General features: G+C 35.7%; 2 long non-coding RNA genes across 2 annotated transcripts in view; one reads left to right on the forward strand and one right to left on the reverse strand.

Moving 5' to 3' along the window:
* LOC138136725 (uncharacterized) overlaps positions 1–22,488 on the reverse strand; it is a 42,191-nt gene continuing 19,703 nt past the window's right edge. The window contains exon 2 of the long non-coding RNA XR_011161407.1: positions 1–307. This is a non-coding gene — a long non-coding RNA (uncharacterized lncRNA). The remainder of the gene's footprint in view (positions 308–22,488) is intronic.
* On the forward strand, positions 2,885–4,651 carry LOC138136726 (uncharacterized). The gene is made up of 2 exons (XR_011161408.1): positions 2,885–4,344; positions 4,393–4,651. It is a non-coding gene; the product is annotated as an uncharacterized lncRNA (long non-coding RNA).

Genomic DNA, 22,488 nt, shown 5'->3' on the forward strand with positions numbered 1-22,488 from the left:
TTTTGTAATGATGTAGAATTAATTTATTATAACATATACATACGAGGTACAAAGATTATTAGTATTTAACCATCTTCTACAATTGTTTCATCAGCTTAAAGTAAATTACAATTTTGTTTTACAATTTTTTTAAATGTTACTATGGGGGTTCTACCTCAAAAACCCATGTTAACAATGACAAGGACTTAGGTACTCGAACACACCAAGACGCCAACCGGGGAAAGCATCTTGGAACCCGGAGTCGTCGGAGGGAGCATGCGGGACGACTACTGGCGGTTGCGGGTCCGTGGGCACCCCCCATTGAGCACTAATAAATAAAACAATAATCAAAAATAGAATGTCACAACAAACAACCATTGTAAATTATCTCAAACCAATCATGATATAAAAGCAAATGTAATGTTGGCAGAGCCCCCACAGGGGCATAAACCCCAATTCACCTGTACTAGTAAACATAAAACTAAATAAAGCCTTTGTTAATTGGTAATTGGTAAGTTTGTCGAAAGAAATGGTAGGTTCGAATCCCACAGTTGACGAAAAAAATAAAAAATCAGTTAGAAATTTTGACCCGGCAATCCAAATCAACGATTGTTGTGATCATCGGATTTCCTTTAATGTGTTTGAATGGTTCGAATTTACAAAAACCCTCATACATATTATTGAAGAAGAAGAAAAAGAAAAAGAAATTACCACTCAGTTTTGGGGAAATTTTACAATTAATGTGATTCCAATTACATAATTATAAATCTGATGATTCTTTCAAAACAAGGAAAATTACGTTAACCAAAAATTTAACATATCTCATGTTAATGGAAGAAGACATCATAGAAATTTTACGAATTGATACACTTTTGTCTGCAAAACTTGAAATGTTACATAAATTAAATTTTTTTACTTATTATTACAACCTTTTAAAATCTGTTAATCGAATAATGATGGAAAATAATTGTAATAATTTATCTGTAATAGAAATTGCTAGAATTGTTTGTAATTCTAATAATAGTGTGGAAAATTATTGTATGCAAGAATGTTTATTTTATTTAAGTGAACGAGTTATGTATGATTTTAATAATTATAAAATAATAGTTATTTATTATACGAGCAGGCTAAATGAATGTTTAACGAGCGATGCGTTTAACAGCGCGAGCGGCGAAGCCGCAAGCGCGTTAACATCGCAAGTTAAACATTCATTTAGCCCGCGAGTATAATACAACTGTTTATCCAATTTTACACTAATAAACCTCTCCAATTTGAGTGTAATTTTTTTAAAATCAAGTCCGAAGCTTGTGTCACTAATCACCTATGATTGTCGAGCCGCTGAGTGTGATTTTTTGTTGCCATGGTTTTATTGACACCAGAAAAAAAAATCGGTGTGACAGTGAATTATTTTATCCAATATTACTTCTAATAAAATTAGGTATTTACGGCGTGTACACGTGTAGAAGATGAAAATCTAGAAAATGGATGATACAATTATGAACAATTGCTTCCCAATACCTGTAATGTATGTATAATTATTGTTTAATACATTTTTATTTATTTTCTTTGACATTTACTTGACATTTTTAAACCGCTAGCGAAATAAAAATTTTAAACCGCTAGAGCAATTAAAATTTTATTCGATTATTCATTAAACAAGTGCTTTTATCCCCTGTATCTAAGTATTTAAACATGACTTTATAAGGCAAAATTGGATAAAATACTTTTATCTACGGCTGCTTGGATAAGTCGTTATTACCACACTCATTTACAGTCATTTGAGTTGCGTAATGTAGTTCATTACCGCACTGATTTCATTACGTAACGCATTTTTATTTAGAAGCAAACAGACAAAATTTATTGAAAGACAACAATACAAATGAAAAGCTACTTATTATAAATACATATTAATGACACAATTCTTGCATTTTGTTCGCCCAGTTGCCGACATCGACTTCGTTCCGGTTTTCAATCTCTCGGATTGGCACAAAAAGACTCACTTCTACTTTTAATGATATCATCTACTATTCTTTTCTTTGTTGCTTTCACAAGAGACCACTTTGTAATACACGTTATACTGGAAAAACGACGCAAACTGCAGTGACACCTCCAGATACGCTCGTCTCTTGCACTCCAGGTTGTTTTCGAAACAGGATCACACACGTTTCCGTTCCAGGTCCTGGTACTTTTCTCACTAGACGTCGGGATAACCCCAATGTACATATTTCGAAGTCACTTCACTTCCGAGAGCCGCGATAAGACGTAAACGAAACGGTTCTCATTTATGAAAAATTAAAAACAACGCGTTGTTTATAAACAGATTTAGCTGGTTGTCCTGGTATTGAGCAAATTGTTTCAATCTTGTTGCTTTGATTTTAAGTGAAAACGATTGAAACTGACATTTCACGATTGTCAAAATATATTTTTGTAAACGTCAAATTTGACGTTTCTTGCAAAAATTGATTTTTTTATTAATTATTTGCAGCCGTAGATAAAATGTTGTATATAACACGTGGGCTAAAGCATATTACAGGAAACTCGTGTATTACAGATGAACTCGGGCTAACGCCCTCGTCATCTGCAATCTTCACACTTGAGTCCTGTAATATTGCTTTTATCCCACTAATTATATAAATAACTATTAAAAAGACGGCGTTTAATTATCATACTTCTTCCTGGATATGTTAGGAAGGTTCGTTTTGAAAGAATAAAATAATGATGATAACATGTAAATTACCTAAAGTAAAAATAAATTGAAATATATTTTACCCAAGATAAGCAAAATGTTTCTTTCTTTAAAAGTTGGTGGGAGACAAAAAAGAGGGGTGTAACGAGTGGGGACATTGAAATAAATATAGTAGTAATTGACTTAGTTTTATTCACTTTGATAATAATTGTCAACTTACTTACTAAAATCGTAGCCAACGTTAAATGAACTAGCCGTGCTCAAGTAAATTTGGCAACAATGCCCGCAGACCTAGGACCGAGTCAGTTTGTGCAGATTTGCATTTGTGTACACAGTGATCTTAACGTTTTAACTTCAGAAAACTGTGTTTATTTCCAAAATTTTAAGCTACCAAGTTGTTTAAAAGTTGAAGGGAATTTAGTATAGAGTTTGTGAAATAAATTGTGGCATTTTCTTCAGGAATTAAAGCCGTCAACTTGGTGGAAGTTAAACCGAGACAAACCTAACCTAACTTTTGTGTGTTAAACGAAATATCGTTGGTTCTAACTTCTAACAGGTATTTAAAATTTAAATATTATTCAAACATGCCTAGTAGGTGTTGTGTAACAGGCTGTAAAAGTAATTACGACTCGTCTTTAAGAAATGCACAAAACAATCGCGGTGAAAGTGTTTTCAAATTTCCTAAAAATGTAGAGCGCAAACAAGCATGGTTAAAAGCAATCCCTTGAAAAAACTTCAGCTTAAAGGGTGGTCTGTCAATTACATTTTAGTTCTGATGATATGATTTTATATGATGAACATTTGCAACCTGATGGAAACTGTAAAAAATTGCTTTTAAAAAGCCCCAGACTAAAAGATACTGCTGTTCCTAGCGTGTTTCCAAATTTAGCGTCTTATCTATCAAAGCCAGCAATTAAAGAGAGAACTGATCCAGAGTTTAGGCGTGAAACAATTTCTAAAAGGCAAAACGATGAAGTAGAGAATTTTATGAAAGCAGATATACGAGTAATAAACAATTTTAATGATTTAATAACAACATTTTCAATCGAACTTAATTTGATTGGTTGGGAACATAAAATTGTTGAATTTGGTAAGTAGGTATATATTTTTTTACATTGAATTTTAATAATTCTTTAAATATTGAGACAAAAATTTATATTAATGAACGTCTTCAAGTAAAAGTTTTTATAAAAGGCGAAGAATTATCTCCACAAGTTATTTAGTTACTTGTTACGAAGAATTTTTCTTATTGTGGATTAGGCCTACTGGGTAAACCACAGTAAAAAAACGCATCTTGCACTCTACCTCTTCGGTGATGAGGAAAAGTATGTAGCACAGCACCTTTGTTATAAATATCTATTCTGTCTGTAAAAAAAAGTTTGCTCCCCGTTCTGATTTTGTTACGAGCCGCTACTGCTGGACAGTGTAAAATTAGATATCATCCTCCATGGGGGTAAGATGGGAATTGTTGTAATACTAATAATCATCTAATAAACAATTTCAATTTATTGAGAACGTGTAAAAACGCGCCTTTATGTTTGTTAGGCGTTCGATGTTCGGCGGTTCACCCGGTCCGCCAGTCTGAACGATTGCGACGTTGCCTTTTTCTCAGCACGGCTAGTTATTTAACGTTGGCTACGCTAAAATCATGAGTTTTGATAGTTCCAATAATCAAAATGGTAAGTTTTTTTTTTAAAACTGTATTTCATCTATTTATTATTTTAAAGAAATTGTTCAATGTCCCTACAACCCCTTCCATAAATGGTTGAAGCATCGTCTTTCAATCCATATGTATAAGGCACATCGTGAAGAATACAAGAAAGATATGGATCGGAAATGGGAAGAGGGTGCTGCGGAACGAAAGAAATCGTATGAAGAAATGAAGAAGAAATCAAAAATTTTCATCCCCCAAGTATTTTACACTGCCGAGGATGAAAATTGGGATGATTGTAATTATGAACATAAATGAATAAATGTTTATACTTATATCTTTGTTATTATTAACATGACCATATAACAAACTCTAATTTAAAAAAAATGTATAACCACAAAAAATATTTTTTTATTGATGACCAGTTTTGCCCATTTAAAACACACCTGAGCGTGTTTAAATCGAACTTTAAAAAACGCTCTTTTCCATGACAACATCACACGTTTTCCATGGAAACATCACCAAAACCTGAGAGGACCGGAGAAACGTGAAGTCTAAATGTTAACTCATTTAACATTAAAAAAATATATATCGTAAAGTATTCGTGGATAACTGGTCTTTAAAACACTCCGACTGCACCGTCGTGCTCGAAAAATCACGCGTGTTTTAAAGACCTTAATATCCACTTATACTTTAATATACTATTTTCACTTATAATTACATGAGAGCTTTTTTATCGAAGTTAACTTGACATTTCAATGAGAAAACAGCGCTGCTTATGGGATTTTTAGTGTATGAATTAAATTGTCTATAAAAAAATATTTGTGGTAGATAGTTTCTCGTACATCGGTTTCCTATAAAACAAGAAGATAGCAACGTTAGTTATCATTTCTTTAACCCGTGGTCGATGTTTCGTGTACACCAATTTCCTATAAGACAAAGACAGCCCTTTCAGCTAACCGCCATTAGTACACACCACCCCCTCTTTCAGCTAACCCCCATTCTTGCACACACACACCCCCCAACCCCCATTCCTGTACACCCCCAACACCCAAACTTCTTGCACACCCCCAACAACCAAACGTCTTGCACACCCCCCAACACCCATACTTCTTACACACCCCCCAACACCCATACTTCTTGCACACCCCCAACACACATACTTCTTGGACACCCCCTTTCAAATAACCCCCATTCTTGCACCCTCATCACCATCTCGTGGGGGTGCAGACAAACACACACACCCGCATCGAGGGCTCTAAAACACATCTACCACCAATACACTTTTTCTTCAGCACACCATCGACCTCTTCAGCACCACACCCCCTCATCACCATCTAGTGGGGGTGCAGACACACCCCGAGGACCCCAAAACACTTCCTTCCGATCTAGAAACAAACACCATCTACCACCAATACACTTCTTCAGCACGCCATCCGACAACCACTTCCGCTGCAGAACCCGCTTTGTTTATCTACTATGAAGCAATCTTATCTATTTTTAAGTCAAAAATTGAAAGGTTGGACCATTAAAACATTACTATTAACTATACATTTTATTGAGAATAGTGAGATAAAATCAGCCACTCTTGTCATTTTTGAACTAAATGAAAGGCACACAGCGGAGTATTTAATAGAAAATATGGAAGACATTTTTGAAGCCTGGGGAATCAAAAGTGATCACATTACTTCAGCAGTTAGTGATGGCGCTGCAAATATAACAAAAGGGCTGGAAACGATGTTTGGGAAAAAAACACCTTCACTGTTTCGCCCATCAGCTTAATTTATTAACAGAGCGTGCTATTCAATCAAGCGTCGAAATACAATCTTTAATAAAGAAGGTGAAAAATATAGTAATTTGGTTTAAGCAAAGCAATAATGCTAGCGACCAACTGAGAAAAGCATAAAATAAAGGTGACCCAAAAAAATTAATCCAAGAAGTTTCAACTCGTTGGAATTCAACGTATTATATGATTCAAAGTCTCGAAGCTATAGCAATTTGTAACTATAAATTTGTCAGATTGTGTAAGGATGTTATCAGAAACCATACAAAAAGCGAAAAGTTGTAGACAATCTGGATATTACGATAAGATGAAAATTGCTGCTAATGAGATTGCTGAAAATCTTAAATGCAGTATAGAATTTTCTGCCAAAATTAAAGTTAGAGGCAGAAGGAAAAAGCGTCAATTTGACTATGAAGATGAACCCTTAACAGAGCAGAATAAATTTAAATACCCTGAACACTACCCTTAATTCTCTGAATAAACAATTCACCCTTCTAAAAACCCATAGCAAAAACGTTTAGGTTTTATTAGACTCAAGGATATACTCGTAGATGACGCTAGAAAATTATCAGCCTTCAATAAATACCTTCGTTCGAAAATGAATCAGATATTAATGTAAATGATATTGAAGAATACCGGATGTATCTCGAATGCTATACTATATTCTATGAAACCTTTGGGTGTTTTAAATTATTTGTGCCAAAATAACTTAATTACTTTGTATCCGAATACTGCTGCAGCTATGAGAATTTTATTAGCACTTCCTGTCTCTGTAGCTGGTGGAGAAAGGAGTTTCCCAGTTAGAATTCATAAAACACTAATTAAGAAGTTCAATAAGACAAACAAAACATACAAATCTGTCATTAACATCTGTTGAATCTACATTGATTGCCACTCTACACTACATATCCCCAAGGGTAAAAATGTAGAGGTTGTTTTTGTAAGAGGTACACACCATATAGTTGCGCAGTAAACCAACGTTGGTTTGCTCGTGCCCCACTCTGCTAAATCAATCAGCTGTTCGTACATTCAGTGGCGTCCTGTTTTTCAGCTGTGGCAGCCAAGTTTAATTTGTGTTGTAATAAATGATAAAAACTGTATTTTTTTGTTCGACACTGTCAGAATTTGAGAATTTTCTCCTGTGTGTTAAGGGGTTCGTCGAACAAAAAAAAACGTTGTATTCAACTCGTTCGTGTGTAAATTGGGCCTTTTTTGGCATGAGTGAGCCAATTTAAAACGCGAGTGAAACACAAACTCGTTAAATAAACTACTGTTCTTAATAGAAACCTGTACTCTAGAACATTGTTCTCTGTAAGACAAATGGAATAGAACGAGGTTTTAATTAATAAAAAATATAAAATATGTAAATTGAAATAATTTGGTTACGCCACTGCTCAAAACTATGACGTCAGCTTCGCGCAGGTTGTTGGCTCCGCCTATGTACCTCTTACAAAAACAACCTCTAGTTTCTAGTAGATTGGTGTACTTGATAATTGCTATCATTATTTTAGTGCTTTATATTTTAAAAATAAAAATACTATTCGTACATTTTGTGCAGGTTTTTTTTTAATCACAATGGAAGATTATTTTAAAGAAAAAACATTGAAATCATCTCGAAATCAAGAATATAGAAAACGAAGAGGATGCTCCGAAATTTATAAAGCGGCCAGCTAAGTGTTTTGGACGCAGTAATGATGGTCAAAAATGGCGTGATGGTGTATAACAAACTGCATAATTTTGCAACATTGAGTTGAAAAAAATGTAAATAAAAAAAGTAATATCGGTATGAAGAAGCAATCAAAAAAGAAAAAAAAAAGTTGTGTAATACCCGATATGACTTTGAACATTTGCGTTTTTGCATTTACTTCATTGAATGTGGTCTAAGTCCAGCAAGAAATTTTGAGCCAGCAATCCAAATCAACGATGGTTGTGATCATCGGATTTCCTTTAATGTGTTTGAATGGCTCGAATTTACAAAAACCCTCATACATATTATTGAAGAAGAAGAAAAAGAAATGACCACTCAGTTTTGGGAAAATTTTACAATTAATGTGATTCCAATTATGTAATTATAAATCTAATGATTATTTGAAAACAAGAAAAATTACGTTAACCAAAAATTCAACATATCTTATGTTTATGGAAGAAGACATCATAGAAATTTTACGAATTGATACACTTTTGTCTGCAAAACTTGAAATGTTACGTAGATTAAATTTTTTTACTTATTATTACAACCTTTTAAAATCTGTTAATCGAATAATGATGGAAAATAATTGTAATAATTTATCTGTAATAGAAATTGCTAGAATTGTTTGTAATTCTAAAAATAGTGTGGAAAATTATAGTATGCCAGAATGTTTATTTTATTTAAGTGAAGGAGTTATGTATGATTTTAATAATTATAAAATAAAATACTTTTAAAAAGACGGCGTTTAATTATCATACTTCTTCCTGCTACTTCTTCCTGGATATGTTCGGAAGGTTCGTTTTGAAAGAATAAAATAATGATAACATGTAAATTACCTAAAGTAAAAATAAATTGGGATATATTTTACCGAAGATAAGCAAAATGTTGTTTCTTTCTTTAAAAGTTGGTGGGAGACAAAAAAGAGGGGTGTAACGAGTGGGGACATTGAAATAAATATAGTAGTAATTGACTTCGTTTTATACACTTTGATAATAATTGTCAACTTACTAAAATCATGAGTTTTGTAGTTCCAATAATCAAAATGGTAAGTTTTTTTTAATATAAAACTGTATTTCATCTATTTATTATTTTAAAGAAATTGTTCAATGTCCCTACAACCCCCTCCATAAAAGCCTGAAGCATCGTCTTTCAATCCATACGTATAAAGCACATCGTGAAGAATACAAGAAAGATATGGATCGGAAATGGGAAGAGGGTGCTGCAGAACGAAAGAAATCGTATGAAGAAATGAAGAAAAAATCAAAAATTTTCATCCCCCAAGTATTTTACACTGCCGAGGATTAAAATTGGGATGATTGTAATTATAAACATATATGAATAAATGTTTATACTTATATCTTTGTTATTAACATAACCATATAACAACCCCTAGTTTAAAAAAATTTAAAACCACAAAAAATAATTTTTTTATTGGTAACCAATTTTGCCCATTCAAAATACACCTGAGCGTGTTTAAATCGAACCGAGAAAATCTTTAGCAGATGTATTTATTTTCAAAAAGATTACACCACATTAGAGATGTTTCTTTAAAATGTACATACCCAACAAACTGGACAAATATGGTTTAAAATTAGTTACAATGCGCGATGCGAAAACATTTTATATGTGTTCGGCGAAGCCTTATCCTTATATTGGAAATGAGAAAAGAGAAAAAAATTATTCTATTCCTACGCAATATGTTTTACATTTAACGGAAGAAATACAAGGCACTAACCGAAATTGTACGATGGATAATTGGCTTAGTTCTTACGAAGTCGCAGAGCAATTATTAGATAAGAAACTAACTATGGGTGGTACAATGAGGAAAAACAAAGCAGTTATACCAAAGCAGCTAGTGGAAACAAAAGGAAAGGAAGTTAATTCCTCACTGTTTGTTTTTGATGAAAAAGTCACCTTGGTCTCCTATATTCAAAAAAATAAAAAATTTTTTTTTTATATTATCACAAAACCACAATTATACCACAACCTCGCTTTTTTATTTATAGGTTTGAAGTCATTTCCGTTATTAAAAAATAAGAATGGAACAATTGTAACAGATTTATTCAAAATGTTTCCCAATTTAATTGTTCGTAACATTTTAAAAAGTGACTTGTTTGATTATTATGAATGGAAAGAATTACATTTCGTCAAGCAATCATTGTTTCATCCTTATCAGATTATACAAGATAAGAAACAAGCGCTGGTGCATTAAACGATGTTTATTCACAAACGTTGTTCCAAAAAACTACATAGGAAATATGTAAAAAACATTGACTTTGGAACAAGTTCTTCCTCGAATTCAGATCAAACAAGTTTGTAACAACAACCAGAGAAAGTTATCAAAACCTTTTGTATGTTTCAGTAAGGATAACGATTTTTTTAACAAAGGTCCAAAAACAGAAATTATCTAAACATAAATCTTCACTTCGTGAATTAGCAAAACGCGGTACGTCGTTCGCGAAAAGAAAGAAACTCATATTTCGTACTTACAGAAAATGTGTGATTACGAAGAACAAATAGTGCAGTGTCCCTATAACAAATTTCAAATGTGCTTGTTGGGTAGAATGACTAAGCACATGTGGAAGTGTCATCCGACGGAATATAACAGAGATCGAGATATTCGATTCAACAAGAAATGTGCAGAAGTGTTGCAACAGCAACAAGTTGATCCCGCGGAAGGGTCTTGGAACAACGATACGTATCCCACATACGTTCCCAAGAAAAAAACCTATGGAAGACAGAGTACTGGTGAAGGAGTATAAGGACAACAACAACAAAATTTGAAAAATGGGGCTTCGGATTGTCGAGACGAGAGATTTTTGAGATGGTAAAAACTTTTGTTGAAAGCAACAATATTAAAACTCCCTTCAAAAATAACAAACTAGGGTTTTGGTTATTCCAAAAGAGATACCGTCTATCAATTAAAAAGCCCCAGAGCGTTGAATACGCGAGGGAAAAGAATACCGATCCCTTCGTAATTTACGGGCCAACAGTTTCGAGTCCCTGTGTACTGAACTTCGAGAAAAAAAGTTTTCATTACTTGTGGATGTCATTTCCGTTATTAAAACATAAGAACGGAACAATATCTTCTGAAGCCGTCTATACCATTTTCCGAATTATCAACTATTAATAAAAAAAAACAAGTAAGATATGAAGAAGAAAATATTCATGGCCTACGGTATTCTGGTGGTCATATTAATTTCGATGATATTGGTAAAATTTTATCAGAAGCGTTGAAAAGTTATGGTGTAGTGTACATAAAACGACATCAAAAATATAAACCATTTCTAATTGTTTCAAAAAGACTGGTTTTGGAGAGCATTTAGTATGGGAAGAAGTAGGCGATCTTCCTCTCGCGATCATAAAAGAAAATGAGAATAATACTGTTAATAATGATGATAGAGATCTTAGACAGCAATATGAAGCATGGATGCTCCTCAATCGAAAGGAATTGGAAGAATCAAATTTTAATGATTTTATTCATGTGGATGCTGAAGTCTTCACATCAGATTTCCCTACAGACTATGACATTTTAGAAAACATTCAGTTAGAAGAAACCGGAGGTAAGTACCAGAACGGCACAGATCCTCGAAAAAAAGGAGCGGCTTCGGGTGGGCTGGTCGCAGTTTAGGACAAGGGCCTTGGAGAGGCCAGCGAAGTGCTTCCGCTGCCAAGAATTTGGGCACCTAGCGGCGGACACTGTAAGAGCGATGTCGAGAGGAAAGAGGTGTGTTATAGATGCGGCGGAGCAAACCACTTCGCAAGAAATTGCTCAGAGGAGGCACCGAAATGCTACTCGTGCGGGGAGCCGGGCCACTTGGCTAGAAGCACGAGATGTCTAGCAGTATACTTCTGGTCAGCCAACCCAATAAGAAGCTTCTCGGGAAGAGTGGTTGGTACCTGGACGAACAACACGATGCAGCCGTGAAAGACATAGGTAGGAAAACCAAGGTTTTTCGCGACGTAAAAAAGACACGCCGAGAACACGACAACAAGATCAAAGTGATACAACTCAACGTAAATCGCAGCGAGACCTCCCACGACCCACGTCTGACGTAATAATGGTCACCGAGCCAAATAAAAAGACGATTCAAAAAGGAGGTTTCGCCAACTCGGGGTAAAAAGTTCCAATGATCCATATGTTCATCGAATTTATGAGGAGCAAAATTTAGATGGTCTTTTTCCTCATTATACTTGATAACTGTATATCCTTGACATGACGTGGTACTCCTAAATTCATAGGCATATTCGTATTATTTGCAGAAGGAAGATCTCCATAATATTTATTCCAAAATTCAATATCATTAATTGTATTTAATTCTGTTGCTTTCATATTAGCATCAACTTTATAACTTCTTACTTCACGAAGAAGAACAAATAATGCAGTGTCCTTACAATAAATTCCTAATGTGCTTGTTGGGTTGGGTAGAATGACTAAGCACATGTGGAAGTGTCATCCGACGGAATATAACAGAGATAGAAAAATTCGACTCAATAAGAAATGTGCGGAAGTGTTGCAACAGCAACAAGTTGATTCCGCGGAGGAGTGTTGGAACAACGATACGTTCCCAAGAAAAAAACCTATGGGAGACAGAGTAGTGTTGAAGGAGTAGAAGGACGACAACAACAACAACACCCCCAAGAGGAGTCGTGGGACAAGGACCCTTTCGAGATTGCGAACCCGTAATTAAAATGTATAATCCGGCACTTGCGGCTGCTGTTACATTTGATCGGAAAGAATTTGATGAGTTTATTGAGAAAATGGGCGCTCTGAAGCGAAAACACACGACCACGAAGCGACACTTTTCCAAACACAACGGTATGAAGTTATTCTGAAGAAGCACGATGTGGTCCAGTTTAAACCTTTATTCAATGATGTGTACCTGTCGCAATTTTTTAAATATGTCACAATAACCGATATTTTGGAAGATGTGGTTGAAAACTCCGTCCATTTTAAAAGTTCACATAAAAAGGCGATGCGCCTATTTCGCTGAATATAACAATTTGAATTACCCGAATAATCTGTCTTGCGATGTAATTTAAAGTGGTGGAAACGCAATTGTCACTTGTATCCAAAACTGAAAACAATTGCTTTCAAATACCTAGCTACGGTGGCCACATCGGTACCATCACAGCAACTTTTCTCAAAAGCAGGGGAAACCATCACTCAACAAAGAAACCGTTATTTCCAACGATAACATTATGTATCTGTCACAATAGTGTTAATGGTAATGTTAATGTTAGTGTTAGCCAGAATGTTAATCTTCAGAACAGTGGTGAAACGTTCAACCGTTCACAATAATGATAATGGTGATGTTAATGTTAGAAACGATGTTAAGAGATCCAGAAAATGTCTGGTTCTTGAACATCTTCGTTAACATCTACCAATCACCATCGAGAATTTCACGCACGCGCACGCGCAGTGACAGTTCACACCACGTTGACAGCTGTAAGAGTAACATTCCGTTAACATTATTGTGAACACTGGACTACTAACATCACCATTGCCATCTCCACTAACATTATAACATTACCACTAACATTAACACTATTGTGACAGACCCATTAGGGAGCTAAAACATGTCATATTTAAAGTACCGCACGAGTTTTCAAATCTACAATCTCGAGATAGAGTGACCGTTATGTGGGTAACCAAAAATTATCACGGGTTAGAGTGGACCGATGGCGATACGCCCTATGACCGTTTAACAGAGATTTTGGCGCAGTAGGTCACGCACGCCGAAATAATAATTGTTAAAGGACTTTCAAAAGACAGCATTTTGTAGCAATTTATCAACAAGACGTTAGTTTTGAACCTGGAAAATTACGGATGTGTCAATTTTCGAAAATAATTGACTCCTCATTGTCAGAATCGGAAGATGAAACAAATTGTTTGATATGCGAAGAATCTTATCAAAATAGCGTTTGTGGTGGTGACTGGGTGCAATGCTGCAGAAGGTACATGAGAAATGCACCAAAAGTTCGAATTTAACATTTTATGTATGTATCAACTGCGATTCGAATGTATTATTGTATTTAGTTTTGAAAGGAAAATTAAAAGTTCTATTTTTTTTAACCATTTAATTATTTTTATCCTTAAAGTACCTATCTAAAAATAACTATTTAGTAAGCTAACCTCACTAGATATGTCAACTGACCCCGTTACCGGGGTTAGATGACTTACCTTGCACGCTAGTCTAAGTTAAATAAAAACTTTTGTCTCAGCTAAGTATATTAAAGAGATTTGACACTTAAAATAGAATATCTAAATATATTTTGAATCTTTTGACATATAGATTGAATAAAGAAAGAATAGTGAATTTATTACAAATTATTATCTAAAAATATAGTCAACTAACCCCGGTCAAGATTTTTACTTTGTTTTTATGACACGTCAAGAGACCCAAATTTCATACTGAGGTTAATATTACTGACCATCTTGTTGATCTATGTAAAAGTATTTTTTTTAAATGTGATTTTTTTTCATACATACAAATGCATCGGTCAAAATGCAGTGCCATTATAAAAAATGTTTTGCCCCACATTTTGTACAGGAACTACACGAAGATATATGTAAACAGCCTTTTAGTCTTTTGTTAGACGAATCTACTGATATCACAACAGAAAAATATTTGGGATGCACATTTATTTATTACAGTTTGAAACCAAAACAAATAATAAATTCTTTCCTTGATTTATGTGAATTAGAAGCTATGAATGCAGATTCTATTGTTGCACATGGTCACTATAGACTAATTTTAAACTCATGACATGAGAGGAGTAACAAAGAAGAAAGAACTATCAATTTCGGTTCATCAGTAGAATCACCATCATCAGAGACCGAAGAGATAGAAGATGGTACCTCGTGGTTAGTCAATGTAATAATTTTTTTTTGTTCTTGTGAGAAATCAATAATTTTTCATACTTACTAAGAACAATTTTGTGAAAACTAAAGACATTGAGTGTATTTTATGGTGTAATGAAGATATTCCTGATAGTGACTAAACATGAAAACAGAAATTTGTGAGAAAAAAGCTTTAGAACGTAAAAGCAGAAGCTATTTTAAAAGAAACTATTTGTATTATACCAATCATAAAATGATAATGTCTGTTTGTCGATATCCTGAACAACTTAGTAAAAATGATCTTTGTAGAATAATAAATTTAACCGCTTTACCTACAACATTTAAATAAATTGTAAAACAAAAGCGTAATTTACCTCAATCTGAAAGTGAATATGACAAGTGTCATCCGACGAAATATAACAGAGATCAAGATATTCGATTCAACAAGAAATGTGCAGAAGTGTTGCAACAGCAACAAGTTCATGCCGCGGAGGGGTCTTGGAACAACGATACGTATCCCACATACGTTCCCAAGAAAAAACCTATGGAAGACAGAGGAGTGGTGAAGGAGTAGAAGGACAACAAGAACAACACCACCACCCAGCAAATCCAGACAATGTTGGAACAAGGTGTTATTGAACCTAGCACTAACCCAATAATTCCTTTGTTAATTACACAAAAAAAAAATCAGATGCATCTGGAGAAAAGAAACTTTAAGCGATACTTATCCTTTCTCCAACATGACTGACATATTGGATCAATTAGGTATAGTGCAGGAATTCCTTTTTCGCTTTTATGGCAGGGACCATGGTGTAAACTGTAAATACTCCAACCATACCAAAGTACCACAAACCGTTAGACTGAGTTGGCAGTTCATCTGCTATCTTTTCGACAGTGCTAACAATTTATCAATCTGAAATTGAAGATCTAATTCAATCAGTTTTTGCAGCAAAAGTTGGTCAGTTGCATCCTTCAATTATCAATCCGTGTCAAAATTTAGCAAAGAATTGAATTTTGACTTTATACCATCACAATACCTGAAAATGTACACCAAGTGGTGGTGAAAATTCGTCAGCGTACTCATCGTGGTGGCGATGAAGCAGAGTGGAACAGGCATTGGCTGCACCGGCTAAAGCCCTCGAGAAGAAAGCTCAAGAACTTCGTCACATTGTCAACGAGAAATTCAGATTAACAGACGGGGCTATTCTACCACTAACGAGATTACGAACCCGTAATTAAAATGTATAATCCAGCACTTGCGGCTGCAGTTACATTTGATCGGAAAAAATTTGATGAGTTTATTGAGAAAATGGGGCGCTCTGAAGCGAAAACACACGACCACGAAGCGACACTTTTCCAAACACAACGGTATGAAGTTATTCTGAAAAAGCACGATATGGTTCAGTTTAAACCTTTATTCAACGATGTGTCACAATAACGTCGATGATAAAGATGAAGGAGTTTTTCATCGGCATGTTGGCGCAGAGGCGCCTTAAACAGAAAGAATTACCGGATTACAACCAATTAATTACAAATGTGGCTCTACACTTATTGAAAAGTGACGACCGTTGAAACACTAACAAGAAAATAGAAAACGAAGTGTTTAATGTGATTCGTGAAATTTACAAAAATGAATCGATATTTTGGGAGATGTGGTTGAAAACTCCGTCCACTCTAAAAGTTCACGTAAAAAGGCGATACGTCTATTTCGCTGAGAATCGTCCTCAAATGTCACATGATTTATATTGGCAAATCGCAACTCCGAATTGTTTGAATAGCAACCAATCACAATTTAATTAAGCGGAAATTTTCCCTAGGGAAAATTTCCGATATAATTGCCCTAGGGAAAAATTTTTTCGGGCGATTCTCTTCCGAATATACCTCGGGACAGATATATATCGCCAGAAATTTTTTCTTGCAGTCCAACACTCGTGTTTGTCGCTCAAAATTACCCTCGGGCTGAAGCCCTCGTGTAATTTTCTTGCGACAAACACTCGTCTGTCAGGACTGCTCGAAAAAATTTCCGGCAATATATCTGTCCCTTGGTATATTATATATGAATATAACAATTTTAATTACCCGAATAATTTGTATTGCCATATAAACAACGAAATTGTATATAACCTCCTATAAACTGTTTTGTTGCGACAACGTCTCGCACGCTCCTGCAAAACGAAACATCAATATAGAAAGGCTTTATTTAAATCAGCCGATAAAGATCTTGTTCATTCTATATCAAGAATTATGCACAAGAATAGAGGAAATAAAAGCAATAATTGTTACTTGGTTCAAACGTCTTAGCGTCTTAGCGTCTTAGCAAGCGACAAGCTAAGAAAACTACAACAAGAGTCAGGAAATGGAAAAAAAAAACCTGATTCAAGAAGTTTCCACGCGTTGGAACTCAACATATGAAATGATCATACGATTTTTAAAATTGCTAGATCCTGTCAATTCTATTATAAACAAAACACCCCACAGCTCCAGTTATGGTAAGTTATTAGCAATCAATTTATCCTATTATTCCCAGAAGATGATTTCACCGTATTATGTATTTTGGTCCGCCAGTTCTGATAGACCCTGTATATTTATCAGCCTGGTCGCCTGGTGTGTGTGTGTGCTTGACCACTGCATTACACAGTGATTCTCGTGATTCTTGTGCTTCTCGTGTTAAAGTTCCAAAGTTTTAAAAAATGGCGTCTTTCACCGATTATTTGTATGACTTCAGCGTGAAGGAAGTGCTGAAACTGTATTCTGGTAGGAGTTTTATCTCTCAACGCATTTTACGCGAAGTGCGGGACCACATCACGACGCGCATTGTGCAAGGTGAACAAATTGACGCCGACGATCGAGCGTCTTATGACAGGCTCCAGATCCAGGTCATACTCCAAGGTAAGGGTTATTTGATTATTTATTGTTATCTTCATTATAAATAAATAAATAACTGCGTAATTAATTAATTAACAAATTAAATTTCGGCACTATAGGTGGGGACGATGCCTCAGTAGCACTTAAAACGATGCCTGTGCGGAAATCAACGGCTCTCCATGACGGACCATCTTCGGCAGTCACCAAACCGGTTATACAACCGTCATCCTTTTCACCAGAGATCAACAATGACGACCTAGACATGCTCATGAATATAATAGAAGAAGGTATGAGATACCCGCTTTTGAATTCAAACTAACCGCCAATAAAAGCTATGGTAGTACCGATGTCGGTACCATCAGCGACCACTAGGGGCGGGGGTGAAAGTCGACATGGGAAGAACGGCCATGTTTTTTTTTTTGGAGACACTTTGGTCTTGACTGCAGAGTAGTGCAGAAGTACGGTGTATTTTTCTGTGTTCAAGTTGTGCGATTTTAGTTGTTTTTTTTTTTATTATTGAACTGTGCTAAATGTTGCTGTCCAGCTTCTGTTTTTGAACTAGGTATGTGTTTGGGGTACTAAAATTATTTCTGTTTTGCGCGAAATGTAGTTTAACAATAATAAGACAGAAATGGGTCGCACGTAGGTTTCCACCATGTTTTACAAAATCCACAATTATCTCGACCATCCCCATGTATTACGTTTTTAACATTTGTAAGCTTGCGAAGGAGCATAAGGCAGCTTGGTTCTAGCTTTGCGAATTTTATAAAATCGTACGGATCAAGTTTTTTTGTAAACTCAGGTTAACAATTCACTAACGTTCTTAAAAGAAAAAGGTCACAAAGTTTTAGCGTTGGGTCTGTGGCTTTCACTGTTTATAAGCGCACTCCCTCATTTTTGATCCCCTTTTAATTATTCCGAGTGACGCTTTTGGTGTAATAAGTACCTAGTTATTGCTCAACACTTTAATCAAAATTTCAAAGTTTCCACTTTCCATCCCGGTAGCAACCAAATGTGTTTATATTTCAGGTGTCTCCGTGGGTTTTTCCTTAGCTAGGGATCTCCTACATTTAGTTATTTCCACCGCTTAGTCCCGGGGCGCCCTCCATATTATTCAGGGCGCCACCTTGTCGATGAACCGGCACCGAACCGATTATACAACCGTCATCCTTTTCACCAGAGATCAACGATGACGACCTAGACATGCTCATGAATATAATATAGAAAGGTAATTAATAAAATTAATTAAATCATTATTATATTTATACTACAATACCAGCAAAACCGTTGAAGCTGCGCTGTTAAACCAACAACATTCACGTAAGACTAATGTAAAATATCAATAAACGTATTATTCTCATATTTAATTTTATTTCAGTTGCAGTTTCCGAAACATCGCAATTTCAATGTTTCGCAAAGGGTGGCGAAACTGAGGTGTATAACAAGAGATTCGCTCTAGCCGCTAGGCGGATGGCGTTTACATTCAAACCGATAGCCGGGACAGAGCAGCCGTTACAGTGGTTAAAGGTAATTAGCACACAAATGTTTATTTACAAACAATTACACCAATTTTCTCATTTAGAGAGCCTTTAGCGAGCTTTTGACGTACATATGTCGGGGGTTTGATGCTGACGACTTTATAGGCATCGTGTTAGAAAACGATGCCTTTCCGGGCAGGCCGGTTGCTGTTTCGTTCCGGAAATTGTCGACGTTGTCTTAGCCATCGTCGCAAGAGTCCTGCAGAGCAACGCGGCGTTTTTCACCAACGACGGGCTGACAGAGTGGACTCCATCCGCCCTCCTACGGGTCACGGATTTTCAGCAATTGGACGTTGGACGATGCGTAACGTTCAACGAGTATAGCATCGCCAAAAATAGTATTTTTCTAATTCAGAATGCGGACAGTACTTGCTTAGCGGCCGCGCTTATTGTAGCTGTAGAGTACCGGAAATGTGGGTTAGTGGGGAGAATCGTGAAACGGAAATTCGGGAAAGTCGTGGGGCTCGAATTGTTAAACGGAATGGCCCGTCAATTATACCGTGACGCTGGAGGGAGATATGAGCACACAGAGCAGTTTCAAAATTACCTTACAGAGTACACAATCGTGGTGTATTCGAGCCGTTCTGGCACAGAGCGATATTTCACCAGTGATATGGCCTCTGGCTGCCCAAGGCTGAATTTAATTATGGAAAATTTCCACTATAACGTCATACTCAGTTTTTAACGGGGGCTTTTGCAGCTCATTATTTTTGCAAATGGTACAGCAAGCACTACGCAGACAAGAGGCGTCATAGGAATTGCCCATACATCTGTCCATGCTGTCATGATAACCCACCATGTCGCCTAAACAATGACGCACCACGTGTGATATGTGCCAGAGAACTTTAATTTCCAATTCCAATTCCTTCAGTGTTATCCAGTGAACCTACAACGAAACCAAGTCGCAAGTCCTGTACCGTATCAAAACTGAAACAGCGATAACTCCAGGAAAGACACAACCCGGTTTAGGGGAGTCTGAGTTCCTGCCATTTCCTTTCTCTCTAACTCTCTGCATCAGAGTCAAAAACAACAAACATTTTCTTTTACTTCACTCTGCTTTATGTGCAGTAACACTAGTAATCAATTAGTCGATAAGTTCAGTACAATTAAAATAAGTAATCAAAACAATTTTAAAATGACGCCACCTTCAACAACTAGTATTTCCAATAACGATAATTCAAACAGTTATTCCCTGCTAAAACTATACGTAGATACAATACCAAATTATGACGGAGATACTGACACTCTCGAAATCTTTATTAATTCATGCGAATACCTATTTACAACTTTCGGGTGTAGAGCAGAAATAAAAGATTACTTGTTAAGAGTCGTAGACAATAAATTACGTGGACGAGCCTTAATTTTGATAGACACAAAAACCGATCTAAAAACGTGGAATTCAGTTAAAAATGCACTACGATTAAGTTTTGGAGATCAAAGAAACATGGATTGTCTAGAACAGGATTTAATTACTTTACTCCCGTTCAAAGGTGAACAACCATTAGAATTTGGAAAGAGAATTCAAATTGTCAGGAGTAATTAAATAGCATTCCAGAAAACGAAATGATCACAGCCACAAAAACTGTCTACAGCAATCAATACAATAAAATAGCCCTAAAAACATTCATTCGCGGATTGCCACCCCAATTGCAAAGCATAGTAAGATTAAGAAACCGCGATTCGTTAGAACACAGATATACCCAAAATTTTGCAACCCTATTAAATAACAATCAAAGAGCTTCTCCTCCAAATTCTATCAGAACCCATCCAAGACAAATCCAAAACACCAAGAAGAGGAGATGCACCATGACACCGATTCACACACCTAACACGATAACCAAGAAATTTAGCCATAACTACGTTTTGGTAATCCCAGGAACAAGGCCATCAAAACGCGAAAAAACCTGCAAGAGTAACGGATACTTCATCGTCAACAAACTAAGCGTTATCAAGATACCCCATCACTGCAAGATTGAAAACGAAAAAATCGACTGTTGTCTTGTACTCTTGTAAAAATCATCCGGCTAGTTAATAAAATATTAATATCCAACCAAGACTTTGAAAAATACCCGTAACAATATTCCTGATAGTCACTAAACATGAAAGCTGAAATTTGTGAGAAAAAAGCTTTAGAACGTAAAAGCAGAAGCTATCTTAAAAGAAACTACTTATTTGTATTATACCGATTATAAAATGATAATGTCTGTTTGTCTATATCCTGAACAACTTAGTAAAAATGATCTTTGTAGAATAATAACCTACAACATTTAAGAAAATTGTAAAAAAAATGTAATTTACCTCAATCTGAAAATGAATATGACAAGTGTCATCCGACGGAATACAACAGAGATCGAGATATTCGATTCAACAAGAAATGTGCGGAAGTGTTGCAAGAGCAACAAGTTGATCCCGCGGAGGGGTCTTGGAACAACGATACGTATCCCACATACGTTCCCAAGAAAAAAACCTATGGAAGACAGAGTACAGGTGAAGGAGTAGAAAGGCAACAACAACAATCCCGAGAGGAGTCATGGGACAAGGATGACTAGCCCACATATATTCCACCTAAAACTTACAGCAATAGGTTTTGGTACTTACATTGTTTTTAATGGAATAAAGAAATATAACCCTGCTGTTACATTTGACAGAAAGGAATTTTCTTTTTCTTAAATGACACTATTACAAATGTGGCTCTACACCTATTGGAAAGTGACGCCGGCGCCGGTTGGGACAGTCACAAGAAAATAGAAAACGCGGTGTTTAGTGTGATTCGTGAAGTTTACAAAAATTTACCGAAATTTTGGGAGATGTGGTTGAAAACTCCGTCCACTCTAAAAGTTCACGTAAAAAGGCGATACGTCTATTTCGCTGAATATAACAATTTTAATTACCCGAATAATTTGTATTGCCATATAAATAAATAAACAACAAATAATATGTAATTTGCACTGTGATGTAAATAAATAAATAAATAAACAAAGAAACTGTATATAACCTCCTATAAACTGTTTTGTTGCGACAAAGTCTCGCACGTTCCTGCAAAACGAAACATCAATATAGAAAGGCTTTATTTAATTCGGCCGATAAAGATCTTGTTCATTGTATATTAAGAATTATGCACAATAATAGAGGAAATAAAAGCAATAATTGTTACTTGGTTCAAACAGAGCGTCTTAGCAAGCGACAAGCTAAGAAAACTGCAACGAGTCAGGAAATTAAAAAAAAACTGATTCAAGGAGTTTCCACGCGTTGGAAAACTCAACATATGAAATGATGCTGACGACTTTGTAGGCCTCGTATTAGCAAACGACGCCTACATAGAGCAGTTTCAAAATTACCTTACAGAGTACACTATCGTGGTGTATTCGAGCCGTTCTGGTACAGCGCCATATTTCACCGGTGATATTTAATAATGAAAAATTTCCACTATAACGTCATACTCAGCTTGATAG

Source organism: Tenebrio molitor, chromosome 8 (assembly GCF_963966145.1).
Source record: "Tenebrio molitor chromosome 8, icTenMoli1.1, whole genome shotgun sequence".
Lineage (NCBI taxonomy): Eukaryota > Metazoa > Arthropoda > Insecta > Coleoptera > Tenebrionidae > Tenebrio > Tenebrio molitor.